We start from the raw sequence: 25,337 nt of genomic DNA on the forward strand, positions 1-25,337 counted from the left end.
TCAGAGTGATGGAGTTACGGGGTATGAGAGTGAGCAGGAGGGTGCAAATCGGCCTTGACTATGGCTCCTGAGAGCTATCCTGTGTCCTAGAAGCTTCCAGATTAGTCTGGACGGTGAATCCCAAGCAGGCCCTCAGCCAAGTTGTCACAGCCTGGCAAAGGCTGGCCTTTCCTTTGAAGGGAGGGAAGGAAGGAGGGCCCCCTCAGACCCAGGACAAAGACTTCTCCGCCAACCCATCACGGGAGTCCCTGCCCCAGCGGCCGGGCAGCTCCCCAACTTGGCTCCCATCCATGGTTCCTCCACCCCAGAACCTGGCCAGCTCCCCAATTCGGGAGGCAGCCCGCCATGAATGAACACAGCTCATTAGCGTTCCCAGCACATTTACTCGTTAAACAACTGCCCGGCCAGCCGCACACCCCACTCCACCCCCTTTGCTTTTTCAATTTCCTCTCCCATGCCCCTCCCTCTGTGGGGTCTCTCCACCCCCTCCCTGCAGCCCAGGCCACCTGCTCCCTCTGCACGGGTGGGGAGGAGCAGGCCTGGCACATTGCTTCTGGCAGGAATGCTCCACCAAACCAGCTCTGTCCACTGGCCACCAGCAGGGCAAGCCCCAGAGGAAAACTTGGGTTCTTCTCCTCTCAGTGGTACAAGCCTCCGCTGGAGATCCCTCAGTCTGTGGACTCTGCAGCTGAGGGCTACCTGCTCCTCCAGGAGAGACCCCCTCTCACCTGCAGCTTTTTGTACCAGCCCCTGCCAGAGCACCAGGAAGGAGAGAGGCTGGGGAGGCTGAGGGCACCGTGGATTTCCAAACTGCAGAGGGCAAAACAGGCAAAATGCCTGCTCCCCAGATACACACAATCATCACTTATTGAATATCCACATGCCACATACACTGTGACTCAGGAGCTCATCACATGGAGAAGGGAGCCTTCAGTGAGCCGTCTCTTCATGTCGGCATGATAAGTGTGGTGACAGGGAATGCAGAAACCCAGAGAACCCCGAGGTGAGGGCACAGAACGGGGTTGGAAGGCTCCCTGCAGGAAGAGCCAGTTGAGTCTTGAGAGACAGGCAGCAAAACTGGAAGATGGGCATTTCTCAGCAAGCAGGACTGCAGGAGGGAAGGGCACAGGCCAGGAGCAGCCCTTCAATGGCAGGGGTCCATGTGGGGAGCAGGGCAGGCAGGGGGTGAGGGCTACAGGGATGATGGGGGTACATCCCAGAGACCCTGGTGCAGCTGTTCTCTGGCTTTACTTGGCTCTCAGAATTTACCTGACCTGTCCCTGTGCCCAAACACATGCCTGTTTATGTATGTGCTTGTTTATGTATCTCTGGAATCTGCTTCCAGGGAGGGGACCTGGGTGGTGGCGGGGATCAGTTTCAACACAAGCTTCCTTTCTACTGTTTGGGGTTATTGCCCTGTGAAGTGTGACGTAACTCCCCCCCACCACCAATACACTGATGTCAATCCCTCGGGGTTCTTAGAATATATGCTGATTCCAGGAACCCACCCCAGGCCTTCCTAATCAGAATCTTCACTATTACAAGCTGGGGAGGGGGGGGTGCAATTCTAATGGGGAGGATTCCAGAGACCGTGCTCTAAGAATTGAGGCCTGTGTGCTGAGTTAATGAGTTTGAACTTGGACCTGAAAACTCCAGGGATCCCTGAAGGAAGGGGTCTGGCAGGGACAAAGGGTCCGAGGCCTCCTGCCTTTTCCTCTCCAAGCTCCACACACCCATTTAGCAAGGATGAGGCACATCAAAGAGAAAGAGAGTCAAAGGGGAGTGGGTGGGGACAGGAGGTCAGAGCTGGAGGGGATTAAGAATTCATCAAATCCAAATACAATCAGTGGACCAGAGAGAGGAAGGGACCAGCTTCACATGGCAAGGAGTTGCAGAGGTGGGCCATGATGGGTCTGAAGCTTGCTCTGTTGGGCCACATACCTGGGAACACAGTGTCCAGTCCATCCTGGGCACTCCTCCTGACCCTGTCTCCCACAGAAAGACTAAGAAACCAGGAGTCCCCGGGGAAATCTGTGCCAGCAGGACTCAGGATATTTTAGCTTAAATCTCAAAACCCTGGGTATACTCAGACCCAGAAGAGGCTGGACTGCTTGAGGCTCTCAGCGGCAAAACCTGGAGCAGAGACAGACTCCAGGACTTAAGATCAAGTGGCTTGTACAACCCAGATGCCACCATGTGTGTCCAGGACAACCCTGGTAAATGAGAAGCACTGACAGCAAGAGAGAAGCAGAGAGGTAAGGGGAAGAAAGAAGAGAAGAAAGGGATAGAGAGCAGGGCCCATGCAAGCAGCCATGAGTCCCTTCATTTATCAGACAGGGACAGTGTGCCAACCATGAGCCAGGTGCAGACAAGACAAGAGATTTCTCCTTGGGGTTCACCAGGCTTCTTGGACCTTGTTCATAACTTTTATAGAATTTTTTAAGTTTTCAACCATTGTTTCTTCACATTTTTTTCTGTCCCCTTCTCTATTCCCTCTCCTTACACACTCACACAAGATTTAGGCCACTCCAAGTAGGATCATCGCTCATGGATGCTATATTAATATTTTCTTGTGTCTTGTTTCTCCCTGTGTTTTATTTTCAGTGAGTTGTTGCTGCTGTGTTTCATGCCATCTTTTCTTCTGCAGTGTATATTCTGTCATTAATTCCATCTAGGACAATTTTTATCTTGAACATTGTAGTTTTCATCTCTAGATCTATTTGGGTCTTTTTTGTATCTTCTATGTCTCTTCTTACCAAGTTTTCATTTCCCATCACCTTCTTGTACATATGGAAAAGAGTTAAAATCTACTAATTCCATTATTCCTGAACTATTTTTGATTGATTGATTTTTTGCTTCATCATAAGCCACATTTTCTTACTACCTTGAATCCTGGTGATTGTAGATTAGATGCCAGACATTGTGGATTACCTTGTTGGGTGCTGGAGATTCTTAGTTTGGTTTGAGACAGGATCTCTCTGTGTTGTCCAGGCTTGTCTCTAATCTCTGAGCTCAAATGATCCTCCCATCTCAGCTTCCTGAGTAGCTGGGACTACAGGTGCATACCAACACACCCCACTTATTTGTAAGAATAAGCCCAAAAAAATATTCTTGAGGGGCTGGAGTTACAGTACAATGATAAGTGCTTGCCTAGCGAGGCACTGGGTTCAATTCTCAGTACCACATATAAATAAATAAAACAAAGGTCCATCAACAACTGAAACATTATTTTTAAAAAAGAGTTTAAAAAATATTCTTGATCTTTGCTCTAGAACAGACTCAAGCTACTTAGAAGCAGTTGATCCTTTTGCAGCTTGCTTTTAAGCTTTGATGGTTAGGACCAGAGTCACCTTGGGTCTAAGGCTGATTTCTCCATTCCTGAAGCAACACCCTTCTGAAGACTCCTGCTGTCACTGGTGGGGACACCAAACATTCCTGACTCTATGGGAGCTCCAAGGACGTTCTGCCTGCTCCTTGAGGGTGAGACTTCACCCAGCTTCAGAGAACAAGCATGCAAGCACTGATCCGTTCTCAGCTCTGAAAATAGTCCTTTTATATGCATATATATATGTGTGTGTGTGTGTGTGTGTGTGTGTGTGTGTGTGTGTGTGTTATTTTGGCTTTTTAGTTGTTTAAGGCAGAGGGGTAAACTTGGCCCATTACACCATCTTGATCAGAAACAGAAGTTTCTAAGAAATTTTTTTTTAATTGTACAGAGGTTTGAACCCAGGGGCACCTTATGTAGCACTGATCTACATCCCCAGCCCTTTTTATTTTATATTTTATTTTGTAACAGGGCTTTGCTAAGTTGCTATGGCTGGTCTCTAACCTGCAGTCCTCCTGCTTCAGCCTCCTAAATTGCTGGGATTACAGGCATGTGCCATTGCGCCCTGTTGGTAAGAGATTTTTAATAACACTCTATGTCCTCTGAAGAATCCTGGTGTGTTTAAGAAAGTCCCATTTGTTGATTCTTGTTATTAACTCTTGTGCTATGGGTGTCCTATTAAGGAATTTTGAGCCCGACCCCACAATCTGTAGATCGGAGCCTACTTTTTCTTCTATCAGATGGAGAGTCTCTGATTTGATATCTAGCTCCTTGATCCACTTTGAGTTGACTTTTGTGCATGGCGAGAGGAGGGGATTCAGTTTCATTTTGTTGCATATGGATTTCCAGTTTTCCCAACACCATTTGTTGAAGATGCTATCCTTTCTCCATTGCATGTTTTTAGCTCCTTTATCAAATATAAGTTTTTTCTCAGCAAGAGAAACAATAAGAGAGGTAAATAGGGAGCCTACATCCTGGGAACAAATTTTTACTCCTCACACTTCAGATAGAGCCCTAATATTCAGAGTATACAAAGAACTCAAAAAATTAGACAATAAGAAAACAAATAACCCAATCAACAAATGGGCCAAGGACATGAACAAACACTTCACAGAGGAGGACATACAATCAATCAACAAGTACATGGAAAAATGCTCACCATCTCTAGCAGTCAAGGAAATGCAAATCAAAACCACCCTAAGATACCACCTCACCCCAGTAAGATTGGCAGCCATGATGAAGTCAAACAACAATGAGTGCTGGTGAGGATGTGGGGAAAAGGGTACTCTTGTACACTGCTGGTGGGACTGCAAACGGGTGCGGCCAATTTGAAAAGCAGTATGGAGATTCCTGGGAAAGCTGGGAATGGAACCACCATTTGACCCAGCTATTGCCCTTCTCGGACTATTTCCTGAAGACCTTAAAAGAGCACACTACAGGGATACTGCCACATCAATGTTCATAGCAGCACAATTCACAATTGCTAGACTGTGGAATCAACCCAGATGCCCTTCAATAGATGAATGGATAAAAAAATGTGGCATTTATACACCATGGAGTATTACGCAGCACTAAAAAATGACAAAATCACGGAATTTGCAGGGAAATGGATGGCACTAGAGCAGATTATGCTTAGTGAAGCTAGCCAATCCCTAAAAAACAAATACCAAATGTCTTCTTTGATATAATGAGAGCAACTAAGAACAGAACAGGGAGGAAGAGCAGGAAGAAAAGACTAACATTAAACAGAGTCATGAGGTGGGAGGGAAAGGGAGAAAAAAAAGGGAAATCACATGGAAATGGAGGGAGCCCCTCATTGTTATACAAAATTACATATAAGAGGTTATGGGGGGAATGGGATAACAAACATGGAGGGAAATGAATTACGTAGATGGGGTAGAGAGAGAAGATGGGAGGGGAGGGGAAGGGGGATAGTAGAGGTTAGGAAAGGTAGCAGAATACAACAGTCACTAATATGGCAGTATGTAAAAATGTGATGTGCAACCGATGTGATTCTGCAATCTGTATTTGGGGTAAAAATGGGAGTTCATAACCCACTTGATTCTAATGTATGAAATATGATATGTCAAGAGCTTTGCAATGTTGTGAACAACCAATAAAAAAAAAAAAGAATCCTGGTGCGTGCTGAAAAGAGACAGTCAAAAGGACAATTAAATGACTCTGACAACTTGAAGCTGACGGAGGAGAAGGACCCTCAGCTGAGCGGGGCTTCTCTAGGTTTAGGAAGTACCTCATGTGCTTTGCAAATGCTGGCACCCGGGCACCCTAGCCATCACACTCAGCCTGGCTGGGCTTAAGCAGCGCATTCTGGGAGGAGCCTGCCTGGTGCTGGTTTGAGTCAGTCCCCCTCGCCCCAGCTGTTCTGTCATCTCCTGGTTCCAGGGGCCTCCCATTCAGAACACTTGGTGAGGCCATTTGTAATCACCTGTTTATCTGATACCTCTCCTCCCTCTAGACCAGATAGGGGACAGATGCTCATCTGTCTTGTCCCCTCATATCTAGTCCATGGAGTGAGGGAGAATGCTGAGTGCACACTTTTTCAATGGCATTCTGGGGAGATGAACCTGAAGGGCTGAATCCTGAGAGGAACTGGAAGCCATTGGGGGTTTAATCCGAGGAGTAAGATATGATCCCTTTCCTCTCACTTGTCCTCTGCCTCAGTCCCTTCCCCTCCTGTAACGTGTGTGGAAGAACAGCTCCCACTTGGAAGCACTTCACAGATTCATAACCCATGTTTGAGGAGGAGGAGCTGCCCAGGATGGGCCCAATAAATGGTGTAAACAGCAGTAAAAACGGGCATTAAGCCATGGTTGCCCAGAGAGTTAAATAACTTGCTCATCCTCCCCCCATGATGGGGACAGGGGGTTTTAATCCAGATGTCATGTGGTGAACCACTTTGCTGCACGCCCCAGTGACAAAATTGCCTGCTATAGACATCATATGTGACATGAGAATCTGCAGGTAACTTCAAAGAAGGTGCCATTACCCCTGTTTGCAGAGGAGAAATCTGAGACTTGGGGTTGTCATCTGCCTGCCAGTTAGTGATGCAGCTGGTCAATGGCAAAGCTCCAGGCCTGGTGCCTGCAAAGCCAGACAAGATAAAGGACGGACTGCAGATTTGAAATAACCGCAACAGTATTCAAGCTGGGTCAGGGAACCGGGGAGGGGACAGAAAGCTTATTAGGGTTTCCAAAGGCAGGGACAATTTTAAAATCGATTGTTTGGCTACTTTGGGCTTCTGCCAAGTCCATCTGGGTCCCTAGAGGGGCTCATCCTTTTCGGGGAACATTCACTGGCCCAGGGCAGCAGCCAGAACCCAGGGCCCTCGGTGGGTCGGAGGACACTACTCCCCCAGAGCTGCAGTGCTGGGACAAGAAGGGGCGGCTGCTGAGGAGGAAGAGCAGAGGCAGGGCAAGGAGGGTGCTGGAGGGCAGGTGGGACCATCTGGAACTTGCTCCAGGGGGGGCATTTGCTAAGGGGGCTCAGGGCAGACAGGAATGTGCCTGGGTTGGATCAATCAGAATAAGGCCTCTGCACAAATGCCCCCCCAGGCCTTCTGAGGGGGTTCAGGCACCATCTGTGAGGGGCTAAGTGCAGACTGGCACCCAGGGAAGCACAGCTCTTTCCTGGACAGCCCAGCTGTCCAGCCACCCTATCCTCAGCTTCCCTTGGGGAGGACAGGCACACAGCACCTGGGCACAGGACAGCTGTATCCCTTTCACAGCCCAGCAGAGAGAAACACTGCAAACCCCCACCCACATTGCACAGATAAGGAAATCGAGCCCACAGAGGGTAAGTAACTGACCCGAGGCCACAGATGGAACTGGGCTCAGCAGAATACCCTCTCCCTGCCATGCTTTGCATATTGAACTTTCACCTCTATGTGGCACCTGTATATCAACTTTTGTGCTGTTCATATCCCAGTACCATTTGCTAAAAAATGTTTGTAAATCTGAAATGCACAGGGATGGGAGCAGAAAAACACAGGTCCTTGAACTTTGAGGAAAGATGACTTGAGAAATCAAGCAATATTAACAATTGTTGGGAGCAGAGCAGGTGGAGGCCTGCCCAGGGCGCTTGCCCCATTCTGCGGGGAAAATAAGAGTTAAACACTCCCATCTCCACCTCAGACCTTCCCCAAGGCCAGGGTGAGTTTTTTGCCTTAAAGCCTAAAGGCTAGAAGGAACTTTCCCTGGCCTCTGGTTACAGTCTGTGTTACATTTTCTTCAGTGATTTTTGTTAAGTTTATTCATAAATATTTATTGTGCATCAACTATGAATAAGGCCCTGCATTGCAGAAATAAGAAGTGTGAACCTTGTCAAAATCAGAAACAAGTGTGTAAGTCTGGAGTCTCCCACAGCCAGAAGTTCTTAGAGAGCAGATGTAAGTATTCAATACACACTGTACACACAGTAGCTATTTCAAAAAAGTAAAAGTCCAGGCTAAAATAGGTCATTTTTGTAGAAACCATTCCCTTCAGGCTGGAAGAAACCAATTTCCAGGTGTAGAGAACTGATCAGTGGGCAAGGGAGGTGTCCCAAACCTTTTCCTAGCCAGTGTAGACTAGATCCATCCTAGAACTACAGAAAGCAGAAGTCGATTTAACATCTGGCAAGACCAGTCTAGACAAACACCTGCAAAGTCAAAAAAGAATTAGAGGGAATTACAGATTTATTCAAGCCTATAGGAAACCAAAGTCCAATTAAGTTATTGAAATTAGTAAGTTCTGGAACTGGGGGTATAGCTCAGTGGTAGAGCACTTGCCTGGCATTTCCTGGGCCCTGGGTTTAAAAATTCGGTACAGAGAGAGAGGAAAGAAGGAAGGAAGGAAGGAGAGAGGGAGGGAGGGAGGGAAGGGAGAAAATGGGAAACATGAAAATAGCAAAAATTTAGACAATGAACTGCTTGGTAACATGAATATATAGTTAAGTCCACCAAAAGATACGTAAAAGAATATTTAAAGCAGCCTCATTCATAATAGTTCAAGCTTGGAAATGACATAAAGTGTTGATCAACAGGAGAATGGATAAACGAATCATAACGCAAACATATAACGGATTTATGAGCAAAAACAAACTACTCGACAATATGAATGAATTGCACAGGCATTATACTGAATAGAGAAGCCAGAAATGAGAGTACAGAGTACTTAATTCCATTTAAATGAAGTTAAACACAAGCAAAACCAACCTATAGTGATAGAAGTCAAAATAATATTTGTCTTTGAGACACTAGTTACTGGTAGGGTCAGAAGAGAGCATTCTGTGTTTCTGGAAATAGTCTATATTTGTTCTAGGTGGTGGTAGTATATGTGTGAATCAGCTGGTGTATATGTGGATGTGTATATGCATGTGTGTGCACATATATATACCGACACTATATATGTGTAAATATACATCAAATTGTACACTTAAGATGAGTGCACTTTATGGAGGTTATACCTCAATAAAAGCAGGAAGGCATCATTTCTCTCATGTCCCCAAGGTCGAGGCAGGCATGCTACCACTTGTCCTTGTCTATGGCAGCAGTAATTCATCACATGCTCCTTTCTCTGAGCTCAGCTTCGTAACCACTTTAACCTCACGCTCCAGCCAGTTGAGCTCTGAGACAAAACTCCTAGCTTTCCCTTCCATATATACAGGAACCTGTGCCACGTAAAACCCTGTTCGAGATGGACTGTGTGCGCAGCAGTGGTGTCATAGTTTATATTGCATGGTTCTGCAAGATTACATCACCTGGTGGCCCCAAAGCCATTCCAGTGTGTGTGAGAACACACTATCATTTCTGACTACAGAAAATCGCTGATTGACACCATTCTCAGGACAAGCAACCTATGTCTCTTTGTCGGAGATGAGGTGCCCCTTTATCTTCCATGGCTTTGCCAGGCTCCAGGGAAGACTGTGTAGTGGTACACAGTTGGGGGCAGCTTCCCTGAAGCCCAGGTTCCATTCTCAGGAGGAAATGACTTCTTAAAGAGCAGATCTGGAAGCAGCAGGAAGACAGCGTGAGCCACACTGACTGGGAAGAAGTCCCCTGAAGGGCCTGGGGGTCAACTCAGCCCAGTGAGGGAGGCCCCAGCTGGAGAGGTGAGGGTTTGACTCACCCATTTCCCACTAACACACAAGCCGGGTTTTCTCCACTAGCTGGGAGCGGAGGGGAAAGAGAAGTAAATTCTGGACAGTAGGGAACCCTCCACATGCCCAGGGCCTCTAGAAGCCCCAAGTGCAGGGGCACTTCATCAGTCACCAGCTCTGAGAGTCTGGTCTGGTAGCATTTCTTCACAGCCTACAAGACGGGGCACAGGCAGGGCCCCACATCCATGGGATCTGGGCCAGGACAAGTCTCCTCCCCATTTTAAAATTTAAAAACTCAGGCAGAGATGTCTTGTGACTTACAAACACCCTCCTAATGAAGTGAGGGACTCAGGAATCAAACCCAGGCTGTCATACCCTGTCAGGACATTCTGACACATGCCTATGCCCCTTCTTCAACTTAAGATTCTACATCCAACCAACCTGTCAATCAAATGTGAAGGTGAAATAGACACTCTCAGATATTAAAGATCTCAAAGTGTTGGCTTCTCAAGTGCCTCTCTCAAGAAGTTCTGAGAGGATGACAAATACTTTGCAATTTACCCAAAATTGTGCTTGGTTGCCCTCTTCTGTTTTCCCATCCTTGCAGGTCTCTTACCTTTTTTTAAAAAAAGTCTTTTTCTGTCAATTTCGTAAGACTTTGAAAGAGTAAAAGGAGATGAATTCAATCAACAATTATCATCCAGAAGATCTCTGCTATTTTATATATTTCTATCAGCAGTGAGCCCTTCTTCAAGTAATTATCTCATGGAAAAGACAAATATCTAAAACACACAAAAGCCATGTCACACTTCACACGGGTTGTTACATTGTTTCTTTTCACTAGCTGAGTATTAAGAAAGTTTTTGCTGTTAATGAATGAAAAAGGAATTATCAAATTAGAACAACACCACTTTGAACCCACTGATTAATTAGTGTTGCAGGTATTAAGTATCAGCAGCTGTTAACATCACCCACCCCCCGCCACATGTACATCATGATAACACATCATGTATACCTTTTGATGAAAGAATACACCACCATCAATTGTTGCAAAAAAAGAAAAGTGAATTTGATCAAGCCTCTTGATCCACTGTCCAATTTGCTGGGAAGACAGAAAAAGGCATGATGAACCGTACCATCCATAAAATCCAGACCAAGGCAAAGTCTACAAGTAGAATGCCCTGGGTTCTTTAACACAGAAGTTGGGGAAAAGAATAGAGGGAGAGTCTCTAGATTAAAAGAGACTTAAAAGACATATCAAACTAAAAAGTGGGTAATTATATACCCACTGTTATGCATAGTGCTGTTATTCACAATAGCCAAGAATGTGGGGACAGTGGCCCCAAGTGCCCATCAACAAATAAATGGTGTAGACATACAATGCAATATCAACAAAATGCAATAACAACAAAAAATATGGTGTAGACATACAATGCAATATCATTCAGCTGTAAAAAGGAAGGACATTCGACACATGCTATCATATGGATGAAACTCAAGGACATTACGTCAAGTGACATTAGCCAGCCACAAGTGCTTCCATTTATATGACATCTAAATAAGTCTAATTCATAGATATAGCTGGCTGCAGTGGCACAGGCCTATAATTCCAGCTACTCAGGAGGCTGAGGCAGGAGGATTACAGGTTCCAGACCAGCCTGGGCAATTAGCAAGACCCTGTTTCAAAAGAAAAAATAAAGGCTGGGGATATAGCTCGGTTGGTAGAGTGCTTGCCTCGCATGCACAAAGCCATGGGTTCAATCCCTAGTACCACAAAAAATTTAATAGTAAAATAAATAAATAAAGGCTGGGGAGGTGGCTCAGTGCTTAAGTCCCCCTGGGTTCAATTCCCAATATCACAGGGGAGGAAAAAAAAATTATACATACAGAAGGTAGACTGGTGGTTACAAAGGCCACGGGCAGCAGGAGGGGGAAGTGGTTGTTTAATGGGTATGAAGCTCCAGATTTGCAAGGTGAGAAGTTTGACAATCTGATACACAATAATGTGAATATACTTAACACCATAAAACTAGATACTTAAAATGGTTAGTGAATTTTATATTATATGCGTTTTTTTTTACTACAACTAGAGAATGAAATTATCTTTTAAAATATGTAAATGTGCGAGACTAAATTGTAGAATTTAAGAAGGTGCCCTTGGGTGAGATAATTATAAGGAAATACGAGGAAGTGATTCCCTTCAGAGTCAGGGTGGGAGTTGGTTCTGATGGGGAGGAAAAGGGCTGTGGGGAGGGGCAAACCGCGAGGCTTCAGAACTGTTTCTTGATCAAGGCACTGGAACCATGGCCACCAGTAAGTAGCCCTGGTCTCAGATCCCAATAGCCAACAGCCCAAAAGGACAGGTATGTCCCTTTCCACCGCTTGGGTCTATAGACAGAGCTTGGGTCACATACCTCTCCTCGACTGACCCCGTGAGCTAATCCTGGCCTCCACTTCCTAACCTCAGGGCCTGGGTGATCCGACCTCTCTACCACTCGGTTTGCCCAGCCCCATGAGGATACTGACAGCACCTGCTTCGCTGGGCCGCCCTGGGGACGGTTCGTTTATTCAGCACATACTTATTGCACACCAGCTGTGTGCCAGGCAGCATGGCCGGTATCCAAGCCACAGCAGAGGACAAAGAGAGTCTGCCCTCACAGAGTTTCTAGCTGAGGTCCAGCAAGGGAGACAGACATGACACAAATAGACGTGTAGGTTTGTTTCATAGAGTCGTTTGCAGCCATGATTAACATGCCAAAGGATAAGCACAGAGCTCTGGAAAGGGAGAAAGGAGACCTCGCTCAGAGTGAATGAGTGACATTTAAAGAGCCCAACACTGAGAGTGGTGCGGAGTTAGCATTAGCTGCTGACGGCCGGCCATCGTGCAGGTTCCTGCCTCTTCCCAGCCATCTGGCCTCCCCACAGCGACTTCCCACTCCCCTCCATCCTGGAAACCAACTGCGAGTCTCCTAGGGGTAGAGAGAAAGCATGACGCATGTGTGGGGACAGTGGACAAGCTGCAGGCCCAGGACAGTTCTCCTGGTGGGCCACACACACCAGCTGAGGCTCCAGCATCCCTCCAGCCCCTTCCCTGGTTCCAAGTCAAGCCCTCAATGAAGGAGTGCAGGGGAGAGATTCACTGCCTCACAAGCGACTTTCCAGTCACCTTTGCCAGACCGTTATCATCAGTCACAGCTCCCCAGCCACAGGGAGCAGGGCCTTGCCCCGTCCCAAGCGGCCACACTGTATCTTAGCTTCCTGGTGACCGCCTCTGGAGGCACCATTTGCAAAACTCTTATTGATCCAAGGAGTGTCTGTGGAACACACTTGGTCCCTACCTGGCCCTCTGGGGCCCTCTGTGCTCTTCTTCAGGGAAGAAGAGCCAAGGAGCTGCTGTTGGACCACTGCCACAGCACTCGCTCTGTTCCTGTGTCCCCAGCACTGCCACCTCCCCTCCCCTCAAGCCCTCAGGACCCTAATCAGGACCCGCTGGTCTCCAGGCCTTCCCCCAGGGGCTGCCTCCCACTTCAAGCTCCCAGGGTCTGGACAATCCAACCAGGCCCTGACATTGCCAACAGGCCCCTTGTGATCTGTCCCTGCCTCCCGTTTCCAACCATGTGTTCTCAACCAGGTCTGAAGAGTGTCCTTGACCTGAGGCCCCAGGGAACCCTGAAGCTGTGAGCAGGGACACAAATGGGGTGTGATCCCTCTGGACTGAGAAGGACAAGACTAAAATCAGAGAAACCCAGTTAAATGACAAGGGGGATTTTATATATATATAACTTTTCCATAGTCAGAAGTTAAATAACAAAGATGACTTTGACCTGGGATTTCTTTTTTTTTTTTTTTTAAAGAGAGAGTGAAAGAGGAGAGAGAGTGAGAGTGAGAGAGAGAGAGAGAGTTTTTAATATTTATTTTTTAGTTCTCGGCGGACACAACATCTTTGTTGGTATGTGGTGCTGAGGATCGAACCCGGGCCGCACGCACGCCAGGCGAGCACGCTACCGCTTGAGCCACATCCCCAGCCCTTGACCTGGGATTTCTACCATGGTGACATCAGTTCAAATCCCCCTTGTCATTATATATATATACATTTATATACAGTGGACAAGCTGCAGGCCCAGGACAGTTCTCCTGGTGGGCCACAATTTATATATATATATAAATTGTGAGAGAACAGTACAATAAACCTCCCAGAACCCCTAATCCCATAGCTCCAACAAGGATCAACTCAAAGCCAAGCTTGTTCCAGCGATGCCCAGTCATGCTCTTCACCCCAAATACTTTGTTCTGAAGCAAATCTCTGATGCCCAATATTTCATTCATAACCATGTTAATATACATCTCTAGAACATAAGGGCTCTTTTAAAAATATAATCACATTATTCCAACTTTAAAAATCAATGACAAACACTAGGCGTGGTGGCATACACTAGTAATCCCAGTGGCTTGGGAGGCTGATTGCGTATTCAAATCAAGCCTCAGCAAAAGTGAGGCACTTAGCAACTCAGTGAGCCCCTGTCTCTGAATAAAATACAAAAAAAGGGCTGGAGATGTGTCTCAGTGGTCAGGGACCTCTGAGTTTAATCCCCAGTACCAAAAAACAAACAAACAAAAAAAAGTGAAACGCAAAGGGAATTTAAAGGCTTGATACTTATTACCAAACTACCATTCAAAAGAGCAGGTGTAAGTTCCCAGCTCCCCGCGCCCTTGCCAGCACTGGGAAATGGATTTCTACAAGTGGCTCAACCTAAACACCAAGAGATGAACCTTAAATTCCAGGTTCACTTGGTGAAAGGAGGCAGCTGTTGGAACACATCCTGCAGAAACTTTAATACAGGCCTCCTTGGGGACCAGGAAGTGTGACACCTGTGCTGGGACAGCATATGCACAGTGGGTCTCAGGTTCATGTGTTGGGCCCCCATGGCCAGCAATGGAAGGACCTAGAAATGTGGTGAGCCCCCCAAACCCTTGCTGGCTTACAGCAGGTGCAGTGTGGGCTCAGGGACCACAGCAGCCCCAACACATCCTGTGCCCCTGTGGCCTTTGGTCAGTGAGACAGATGAGAAAGGGCTTCCTTGGGACCTGAGGATTCAAGAAACAATCTGACAGAAACAGAGAGAAGGATCAGGTGCTTCTTTCTCACAGTCAAGTTTGCCTGCCAACATATCCCCCATGCAGCCTCCCCTCCAGCCTCCTCCATGCAGCATCTCCCATGTAGCCTCCCCCTGCAGCATCCCCCGTGATTCCCCTATTTGAGCTGAAACCTAGGGACTCAATGTCTTGCCTCTCCTGAGGCCTATTCCCCTCCCACAGTGACTCATGGCCCCACATTCAGTTGGGTATTTTGTGGAGAGCAGGATTTTGTGGAGAGAAGATGAGATGATGACCCCCCCACCCTGGGTCATCAGTTGATCCTGGTGTATCAAAAAGCCAAGCCTGGGAAACATCCCTTGCCAAAGGCGAGGATATTATCAGCCCTGACTCTCAGCTCTGGTACTAACAGTTATCAGACATCCCAGGAAAATGGTATCCTGGGTACAGCAGGATAATTGCAGAATGTTCTTAGCACTGCAACAGTAGGATAGCTGTAAAAGCTGTTTCTAGTTCTATGACTTTTTTTTTTTTTACAATAAAGTGTTTGTTCACTATTTTATTTTTTATTTATTGGCGGACGGACACAACATCTTTGTTTGTATGTGGTGCTGAGGCTCGAACCCGGGCCGCACGCATGCCGGGCGAGCGCGCTACCGCTTGAGCCACATCCCCAGCCCCTAGTTCTATGACTTTTCAGTGCATGTTTTAGTCAGCTTTTTCTTTTTAAAAAATTATTATTTTTTAGATATAGTTGGGCACAATATCTTTATTTTATTTTTTAATTTTAACATTTATTTATTAAAATTAAAAAAGGTGTAGATGGACACAACACAATGCCTTTATTTTTATGTGGTGCCCAGGATTGAACCCAGGACTTCGCACATGATTGGCGAGCGCTCCACCGCTGAGCCACAATCCCAGCCCCTTAGTCAGCATTTTTGCTGCTGTGATGAAAATATCTGACCAGAACAATGGTAGAGGAGGAAAAGTTTATTTGGAAGCTTATGGTTTCAGAGGTCTCCATCCATAGACAGCTAGGTCCATTCCTCAGGGCTCAAGATGAGGCTGAACATCATGGTGGAAGAGTGTGGCCGAGGCAAGCAAATCACACGGTTATCAGGAAACAGAGGGAGAGGGACTCTATGATCCAGATAGAAAATATATACCCCATAGCCACACCCCTAATGAACCACTTCCTCCAGTCGCACCCCACCGGCCTCTAGTAAATCCCATCAAGGATTTATTCACTGATTAGGTTAAAGCTGTAACCCAATCATTTCTCCTCCAAACCTTCTTGCATTGTCTCATATGTGAGCTTTTAGGGGACACCTCACATCTAAACCATAAGAGTGCACAAAGAAGCCTCTCTCAACTTAAAAGCCTTGAACAATTTTCAATGCCCTATAGTTTAACTTCCTGATTATGAGACCCCATATAATAAACTTTCAGAGCTAGTTCTGGGTCACTGTTCCTCCATCAGAGTGCAGTGTCCCACCTGGCCCCAACTTTTCATTAAAATATCTCTGTGTCTTCTTTCTCTCTGTGTTTTCCTTCATCTCCCATTGTCCCTACTAGATAATCCTTTGTGGATGCTGCACAAGTCGCAGCAGATGTTAAAAATACATAAACTAAATAGATGGATTTCCAGGTTCAGAAAGCAGTTTCACTTTATGTAGTAAGCTGCAAGCACCCCCAACTCTAGAACTCTCTGCCCCATCTCCCTGCCCTCTCTGAACCCTAGTTTCTCTAGTCGGTTTTGACTTCCTAGTTCTGCTTCCTCCCTCAACCCAAAGACAGGCAGCTCTCCTTCCAAGCCATCCATCCTCATTCTGAGGCCTTGCTGGTCCAGGCACTGTGCTATGCCTGGGAGATGCCAAGATGAATTAGATGCAGTCCCTTCCCTGAAGGAGCTCCCCATGTGAACAGGTTGGTCCTGCAGATGTGGTGCAATGTGGTCAGTGCTCCAGGAGGTGTATCAAGCTGGGGTGGGAGTTCAGCAGGTGGAGTCAGGGCTCTGCCTGGGAGGGAGAAACCTTCTTAGAAGAGGTTTCTTTTGTGGTGCATTTTGTTTTGTTGTTTGTTTTCCGTGCTGGGAACTGGTCCCAGGGCCTCCTGCATTATAGACAAGGTGCTTTGCCACAGTCACATCCCCAACCCTGAACTAGGTCTTGAGTGACTCTGAATTTATCTCCTGGGTCAGACTTGAATTAGAGTTCTTTGGATTCAAGCTGTAAAACATCTTCTCATATGCTTATTGGCCATTAGCAGTTCTTCTTTGAAGTGATGTTTATTCAGATCCTTTGCACCTTTTAATTTTATTTATGTATTTATCTTTATAACAGGGATTGATCCGGGGCACTTTACCCCTGGAATGGTCAATTTGAATTGTCAACTCGATTGGATTAAGAGATATCAAGGATTAAGAGAGTTATGGGTGTGTCATTGAGGGTGTGTCTAGGAATGGTTGGCATGTGGGATGGCCAACTGAAATGGAGACACCCTCCCCCGAAGCATGCACAGCACAGACCAATAGGATGATGGCTTGTATAGAATAAAAGTTGGAAGAATAAAGAAGGAGCAGTGGATGCAAGCTCGATTCTTCTTCACCGGGTTCTTGATTGCTGCTGCGATCATCTGAGGACATCAGACTCTGGCTTCTTCACTCTTCCAAAGCGGACTCTGACAGTGATTCCCCGGAAGGCTTAGGTCTCAGACTAGGACAGCACCATTGATCCCTTCAGTCTCTTGGACTATGCAGCTACTGGTGCTCCCAGCTCTCCAGCCTGCAGATGGCCATTGTGGACTATCTAGCTTCTGGTCGCGTAAGCCAATCTAATATAAGTCCCTTTTTTATAATTATACTTCCTATTGACTCTGTTCCCCTAGGGAACCCTGACTAATACAACCACTGAGCTACTCTACCAGCCTTTTTTAAAAAATATTTTTTTAGTTGTTGATAGACCTTTATTTTATATATTTATATGTGGTGCTGAGAATTGAACCCAGTGCCTCACACATGCCAGGCAAGTCTACCTCTGGGCCACAGCCACAGCCCCTTACTAGCCCTCTTTATTTTTATTTTAAAACAGTTCTCACTAAGCTCCTTAGGCCCTCACTAAGTTGCTAAGGCTGGCCTCAAACTTGAGATCCTCCTGCCTTAGCCTCCTAAGTTACTGAGATTACAGGTGTGCACAACTCACCCAGATACTTTGCCCATTTTTAATTTTTTAAAATTGTTGAGTTGTAAGAGTGGTTTATACCAGTCCCTTATCAGATAAATGATTTGCAATATTTTCTTTCATTTTGAGGGTCTAAATATCCTTTTTAGCCTTTTAAATCTAATGTCATATGTATAAAGTACATAATAAAATTTTATCGGTGATTTAAATTTTTCTGATAACCACAAAAAAGTAAAAAGAAACAGGTAAAATTTATTTTTACAAAAATTATATATCTGAAATTTTATCATTTCCACATGTAATCCAAACAAAAATATAAATGAGATATTAAACATTCTTTTTTGTACTAACTCTTCAAAATCAGACATAGAAACACAGCCCACCTCAGCTGTCTATGCTACCCTATGTGTCATACACATAATCATGTCCATCATTAAGCTTCCATTCAACACAGCACAACCCAAGGCACAACTTTTGCACATGATCGCTCTTGCTTTCCCACCAGAAGGCAACATGCAAAGCCCCAAGATTAATTGTGTCCAACCTCAGAAAATGTACATAGCATCTGTCTCTGAAAGGTTTTAATTATTCCTCAAATTTAGTCATAGACTCACCCAAATAAATTTGTAATGTTGACCTAATGCCACAGTCTGGCTGGGCACAATTCAGGAGCCACTTGTCAAAATTGGAACAACACAAAATCATTATAATAGCCTCCTGAAATGTCCATCCGTCCTTTCTCCCTATCTGTTCCTCAGATGTGAGCGGTTTTTCTTCCACCTTACACATCTCCAGGGACAGGCAACTTAAAACAAAAGTGAAGCAAGATAAAAGAATAATCTTTTATTTTTTAAAGAGAGAGTGAGAGAGAATTTTTTTAAAATATTTTTTAGTTCTCGGCGGACACAACATCTTTGTTTGTATGTGGTGCTGAGGATCGAACCCGGGCCGCACACATGCCAGGCGAGCGTGCTACCGCTTGAGCCACATCCCCAGCCCTAAAAGAATAATCTTAAAATGGCTACCCATCCTCTCACCCTGCCCTCAGGGGTGAGCAGTTTACCTTATCACTTACCCTCAGTCGGTCCTGTTTTGTTTTCTTTTAGTGCCTTCTGGAATGTTACATAATTTTTTCTTTAGCCATTATTGCCAGAATTCCTATCTTCATCCCAGTGCTGGTGAAGACAAAGATAAAACCAATCTACAGCTTCTGCAATAGCCATCACTGAACTGCTTGCAGAACTTGCCTGGACTATGTATCACTTGTATGCATTGTGAACTCACCTGTATGCATCGTGAACTATCTGTTGGTGCAGCGACTTGTGGTAGTGTTGGGATATTTTTGCTGATGATGTCATCGGTGGTACAATTTTTCCAAAAGGAGCCGTCAATTGGCTTGGTGTATCTTCCTCCCTTCTGCTTGTCATGATCGTTCTCCTAAAATTTGGGGGCCAACAGAGGTGAGGCAAAGAACCTCACCCCCTGCTGGTACAAAGACCTCTCCACAGGTGTGGCTGTATACTGCACCGGTAGTCAGTGACGGGTAAGATCCAATTGCAATGGTACCAACCTAAGACAGGAGGCTGACGCCTTGAGGTCAGCTCATCCGATAACCGGGTAAGAACCATATGTACTATTGGACAACCTAAGGCAGGCACGGTCCCTAAGCCACATGGCTTGTTGTTTAAACAGAGAGGGGGAGATGTTGAGAGCCACAGCCGAAGGGGCCCCAGCAAACTTCCAGCTGCCGGCTGATGATTGGCTCACAGCGGTCCCAGCAACATCTAGCTGATTGGCTCCTCTGTGGTGATGCTCATTGGAGATGCTCATTGAGCTGTTTCCCCGCCCTTTCACACTGCCAGCTGATGATTGGCTCACAGCGGCCCCAGCAACATCTAGCTGATTGGCTCCTCTGCCGTGATGCTCATTGGGCTGTTTCCCTGCCCTTTCAGACCACGGAGCTGCTCATTGGGGGACTTTTTTGGCTCCGCCCACATGACCCAGCCAATTGGCCTCAAGAGCAGGAGGATTGTGGGAAGGGAGAGGCTAGTGGTTAAGGGAGAGGCTTATGGGAAGCCGGTGGTGGCAGTTGGGCTCTGAAGGTTTTCCTGAGGAGCTGTTTTGTTTGGCATGTGTGGTTCTAAAAATAAAGTTCATTTCTTTTGACAAGTGGCTCCTGAATTGTGCCCAGCCAGACTGCGGCATTCTGTGGCAACCTAACAATAATGTATATATAAAAACAAGAAGAAAACAGAAATTCACTAATACACTAACACACACACACACACACACACACACACAGCAAAAGGGACAAACATGCAGAGCTGCCAGAGTCCCCAGTCAATGGCCACAGCTCCACAGTTGATATTCATAGTCTGCTTCTTCCTTCATGTGTCTTAGGTTCCCTCTATCCTCCACCATTTGAGCTTCTCAGGTCCTCTACCTGCAGGGTAACCCCAAACTTTACTGCTGCAAGGTCTGAATCCTTAGTGGCCCCGCCTTTGGCTGGTTGCTGTCGTTTTCCACTAACTTCTAGCATGAGCATGGAAATACCAAGAGGTGCCCCCAAAGTTGGAGACATATTTCTTCTCCCCCTATTTGTAGCAGCAACCCGATTTCTCTTTGGTTCAGAGGCATGAGGAGCCCAATACAGCCCAGAGCAGGCTTCATTCAACAGAATCATTGACGCATCTCCTGAAGCATCCATCCTCCATCAGAAAGAAGGCTGTGGAGCTAGCAGGGCTCAGAGTTGCGGGAGCAGGAGGAAAGAATGCCCCAATAGTGAGCGGACCCCCTTCCCATCCCTGCCACTTGATTTTTATGGAAAAAACAATCTCAGATTCCAAGCCTATTTCTGCATCCTGCAAAACAGAACCCCAACTTTCCAGGCCAAATGGCACCATAACCAAGTCTTCAGCTGACCATACCACAGAGCCATCAGGCCAGATGCTTCTGGATTACATTTGGTTAAACTAGTGGTTTTGCATGAGGGCAGCTCCATTGCTGAACTTCGTTTGCTCTGAACTGAGCTCTCTGGATAGAAGCAATGTCATGCAGAGTACATGACCGTGACTGAGGTATTCCGCAAACACACAGAGGGTTGGGATGGCAGAAATATTTCAAGAAGGGATGGCAAATCCATATCCAGAATAAGTGTCTGTTCCAATGAAGACAAAACCAATGGCCTCTCCATGATGGAAGAGGTCCAGTGTAATCAATCTGCCACCAGATGGCTGGCTGACGGCCCCACCTCCAGGAACGGTAAACTCCTAAAATGCCTGCAGGTTATTTCCCTGCCTTCCTTTCCTCATTAGCTCTCTAATTTTCTGAGGGCCTCTTCTGGGCCCAGTCATGGATAAATAAGTCTTCAGCCCGTAAATGGCACTGCAGGGACTGGGCTCTCAGGCCAGGACACTCTCTCTACAGAGGCATGAGAAATTATGAGATGGCAGCAACAACTACCACTCCTCAAACAATGACCCAGTGTCGAGCACTGGACAGTCTGGGACACCTGAATCCTAGTTCCAGGTGTAGCATAGCACCCATGTGACAGGAAGGGGGCTTTTTGCCTCTTGAGGCTGTTTCCCCATTCTTGAAATGGACTGGAAACTCCAGGGTGGCAGCACCAAGAGGTGGACCAAGGGGAGGGGGTGGGCTCCTTTCCCCTCGGGTGCAGTCAACAAGAGAGAATTGTTTAAATAATCAGTTAATAGTTGGTCTTCTTATAGGCACCATATACCTTCAATTCTAAACAATATAAGAAAATACTCACCAAAAAAAAAAAAAAATCTTTTTGTTTACCTAAATTCTAAACAATTGCTACAAATACTGGGTTTTTGGGTTTTTGTTTTTTTTTTTTTTTTTTTTTTGGTTTGGGGTTTGTTTTGTTTTTGTTTTTTTTCCAGAACTGAGGGTTGAACCCAGGGCCTTCCATATGTTAGGCAAGCACTCTACCACTGAGCTGTATCTCCAGCACTTTTTCTTTTTTTTTAATTTTGAGACAGGGTCTCACTAAGTTGTCCAGTCTGGCCTCAAACTCGTGATCCTCCTGTCTCATACTCCATCATGCCCAACTTACTATTAAGTTTTAATAATGTATGTATAAGCTTTAAATTTGCATTCTTATTATTTATCTTTTTTTTGGGGGGGGGTACTGGGTATTGAACTTAGGAGCACTCACTCGACCACTGAGCCACATCCCAGGCCTATTTTATATTTTATTTAGAGACAGGGACTCACTGAGTTACTGAGGGCCTCGCTGTTGTAGAGGCTGGCTTTGAACTCACGATCCTCCTGCCTCAGCCTCATGAGCTATTGGGATCACAGGCATGTGTCACTGTGCCCAGCTTATTATTTATCTTTTAATAAAGTCTATTCTACATGGGCGTTAACTTGTAGGATTCCCAGGTTGGCCCCAAACACACAAAGACCCAGCTATATGTGTTTATTTCCAAGTAAGTTTTTAATGGTTTTGAATCTTTCAGACTCACTTCTGGCTAAAATTTAAACAAATAAATCAAAGACAGGAATATTTAAGAGAAGTCCCCAGCCATCTCTTAACCCTAATACTCAGGTGAGAAAGAGCATCTTTGCCATCTAGTGGCAGAAATGGTGATTACAGGCACATGTGGCTGAGTGTTATCCCTGAAGACAGCTCTGTCCAATGGGGTAGTGACATGTGTCTATTAAGCACTTGATATGAAATGTGATTTGTCTGAATTGAGATATGCTGTAGGTGTAAAATATGTATTGAATCTCAAATACTTAGTATGAAAAATATCTAAAACATTTCTCAGCAACTACTGAATATACTAATTACATATTGATCTTTTATAGATTACATTTTAATCATAAAATTGGCAGAAAGGGGGCTGGGGTTGTGGCTCAGTGATGGAGCACTCACCTGGCATGTGGGAGGAACTAAGTTCGATACTCAGCACCAAGTAAAAATAAACAAATAAATAAATAAAGTATAAAAAAGTGGCAGTAGGGGAAGCAGTGGGGAGATTTAATTAGTCAGGCTGGTTGCATCCTAGGTCCACCTAGATAACAATGAGAAAATTCCTTCATTTCTTAGGTTAGTTCCCTCATCCTTAAAATGGATCAGTAGTACCAACAGCTTGGGATTAGAGAACCAAATGTAGTAAGGCATGTAAAATCCCTGAGACATAGGAAAAGTTGGTATCTTTCCCCTCATAGTTGATCTGAATGGCAGTAAAATTAGAGTAGACCCTATCAGAGTTCTGATTTAATTCCCTTTGCTCCCTTTAACTTGAAGTGGTAGGTATTGTGCCCTAAGGAATCAGTCTCCCTAATTGCAACCCTCTTGGGGACCCTCAATCAGCACAAACTATGTGCACAGAACCAGATACTAGCTCATAGTTTGGCCTGCCTTTCTGGCCTGTCCACACACCAGCTCCCCACATGCCACAGTGAGGAGACCTCTGCCTTCTTTATTCTGTGCCCATGACTGGCACAAAATGCTCACCCACTGCCACACCACATATGCAGTTCTCAGTGTGGTCCATGAACCAGCAGCTTCAGCATCATCTGGGAACTCATTAGAAATACAGCTTTTCTCTTCTCAGACTTACTGGACCAGAAACTTCAGAGGTGCAGCTCAGCAGTGTTTCATGAAATCTTCCAGGGGGTTCTATTATGTTTAAGTTTGGGAACCACTACCACAAAATCCTACGCATGGCCAGCTCCACAGCTCCCAGCTTCCTGTGCTGATCCTCCTTCCCTTTCACCCCTCTCCATCCCATAGAGAGACTCTCCTGTGGCTAAAGCCACACTCCCATCTCCCCTGTGCCCTGTGCCCCTGTGCCTGTTTCTATCCTCACCAAATGTCACTAGCAAACTTCCAATGATACTGTCACATATGCTGACCACATTTGTTTTTGGGATTGGTGCTTGGAATTAAATCTAGGGGTGCTTTACACTGAGCTATATCTCCAGCCCTTTTGATATTTTATTTTGAGGCAGGGTCTCCCCAAGTTTTCCCACTGGCTTCAAACTTGTGATCTTTCTGCCTTAGCCTCCCAAGTAGCCAGAATTGCAGGCATGTGTCACCACACCCAGCTCAGGCCACTTTTGTTTCTTAGTCAACATTTTGAAATTTGACACTAATACAGACACTTTATTCTAGTCGTAAAGAAGCTAAAAAATCAGACATTACAAGACATATTTTTCTATGGTTTATAATAAGAAGCATATTCTTTTCATTCATGCTGGAGATGATGTGAACTCTGGGATATTAACAAGTTACTCCACATGGGGTAAAGAGGTGAGCTTGGGGTATTGGCCACAGGTACCTGTTCCACGGGGATTAACAGTTTTTTGAGGCTCTTTTCACTTCATGATTTCTTCTGGACTTCACAAAAGCACAAGATGGAGAAGTAGAGTAGTCATAATTATCTGTATTTCATACACAAGTAAACTGAGACTTGGTGTGATTCAGTAGTTCAGCTAGTCATACAGACTCAGACAAAGTAACTGAAGCTAATACCCACGGCTTCTTGGTGTGGTTTCCTTCATCTGAAACAAACCATAAAACCCATTTTCACCACCATCTGGGAATGTCAGATGGGTCTAAATTATTATGTTCAGCTTTTCAAGATAAACAATGGGACTTGGTTGAATGAGGCCACGAGCTCTAGGAACTTCTAGTCTAAGAGTAAGAAATATGATCAAAGAGAGAAAGACCAGTGAAGAATTCATGGACCGCTTTTTTTTTTTTTTTTTTTTTTTTGAGAGAGAGAAGGGGGGGAGAAAGAGATAATTTTTTAATATTTATTTTTTAGTTTTCGGCGGACACAACATCTTTGTTTGTATGTGGTGCTGAGGATCGAACCCAGGCAGCAAGCATGCCAGGCGAGCGTGCTACTGCTTGAGCCACATCCCCAACCCGTCATGGACAGCTTTTTAAATTGAGCTGTGGGCAAACAGAACACAATGAAACTCTGCAAAACTGTGGCATTTGCCTTCAGGTTGAAATTCTTATCACAGTGATTGCTGGACAGCTCCTCAAACACAGTGCAGGCCTGATGGGACAATCAAGTTGGAACATCATCTAAAGAATGCTACTTTCTAGGGGGCTGGGTTTGTGGCTCAGTGGTAGAGCGCTTGCCTAGCATGTGCGAGGTGCTGGGTTCGATTATCAGTACCACATAAAATAAATAAATAAATAAAAGTGTAAAAAAGAAGAACACTACTTTCTAAAGAAGACAGTGTGTGCCGGGGTGGCAGTTTCAGTCCCACAAATAGAATCTTGTACTTAACACACTCACAGCTGTAGAAGTAAACAGAATATTGAATCTTCATCAAAGGAAAAGCCTCTGCTTTTCTCATGCTTACAGTATGCTGACTTGATGCTCTGGCTCTCAATGCAATCAGATAGGGCAGAAGCTCCCCACTTGAGGGTTAACCCTTAAACACATGTAGTACTTAGTATTTTAAAACATTTGAACTTGTGATTCATTCCTTTTTTTTTTTTTTTTGGTACTGGGGATTGAACTAGGGGTGTTCTTCCACTGAACTACATTCCCAGTCCTTTTTATTTTTTTTATTTTGAGGAGGGTATCACTAATTGTTGAGTCTGGCCTCAAACTTGCAATCCTCTCACCTCAGCAAATTACTGA

The sequence above is a fragment of the Spermophilus citellus genome (genome assembly GCF_964194105.1).
Source record: "Spermophilus citellus genome assembly, chromosome: 15".
NCBI lineage: Eukaryota > Metazoa > Chordata > Mammalia > Rodentia > Sciuridae > Spermophilus > Spermophilus citellus.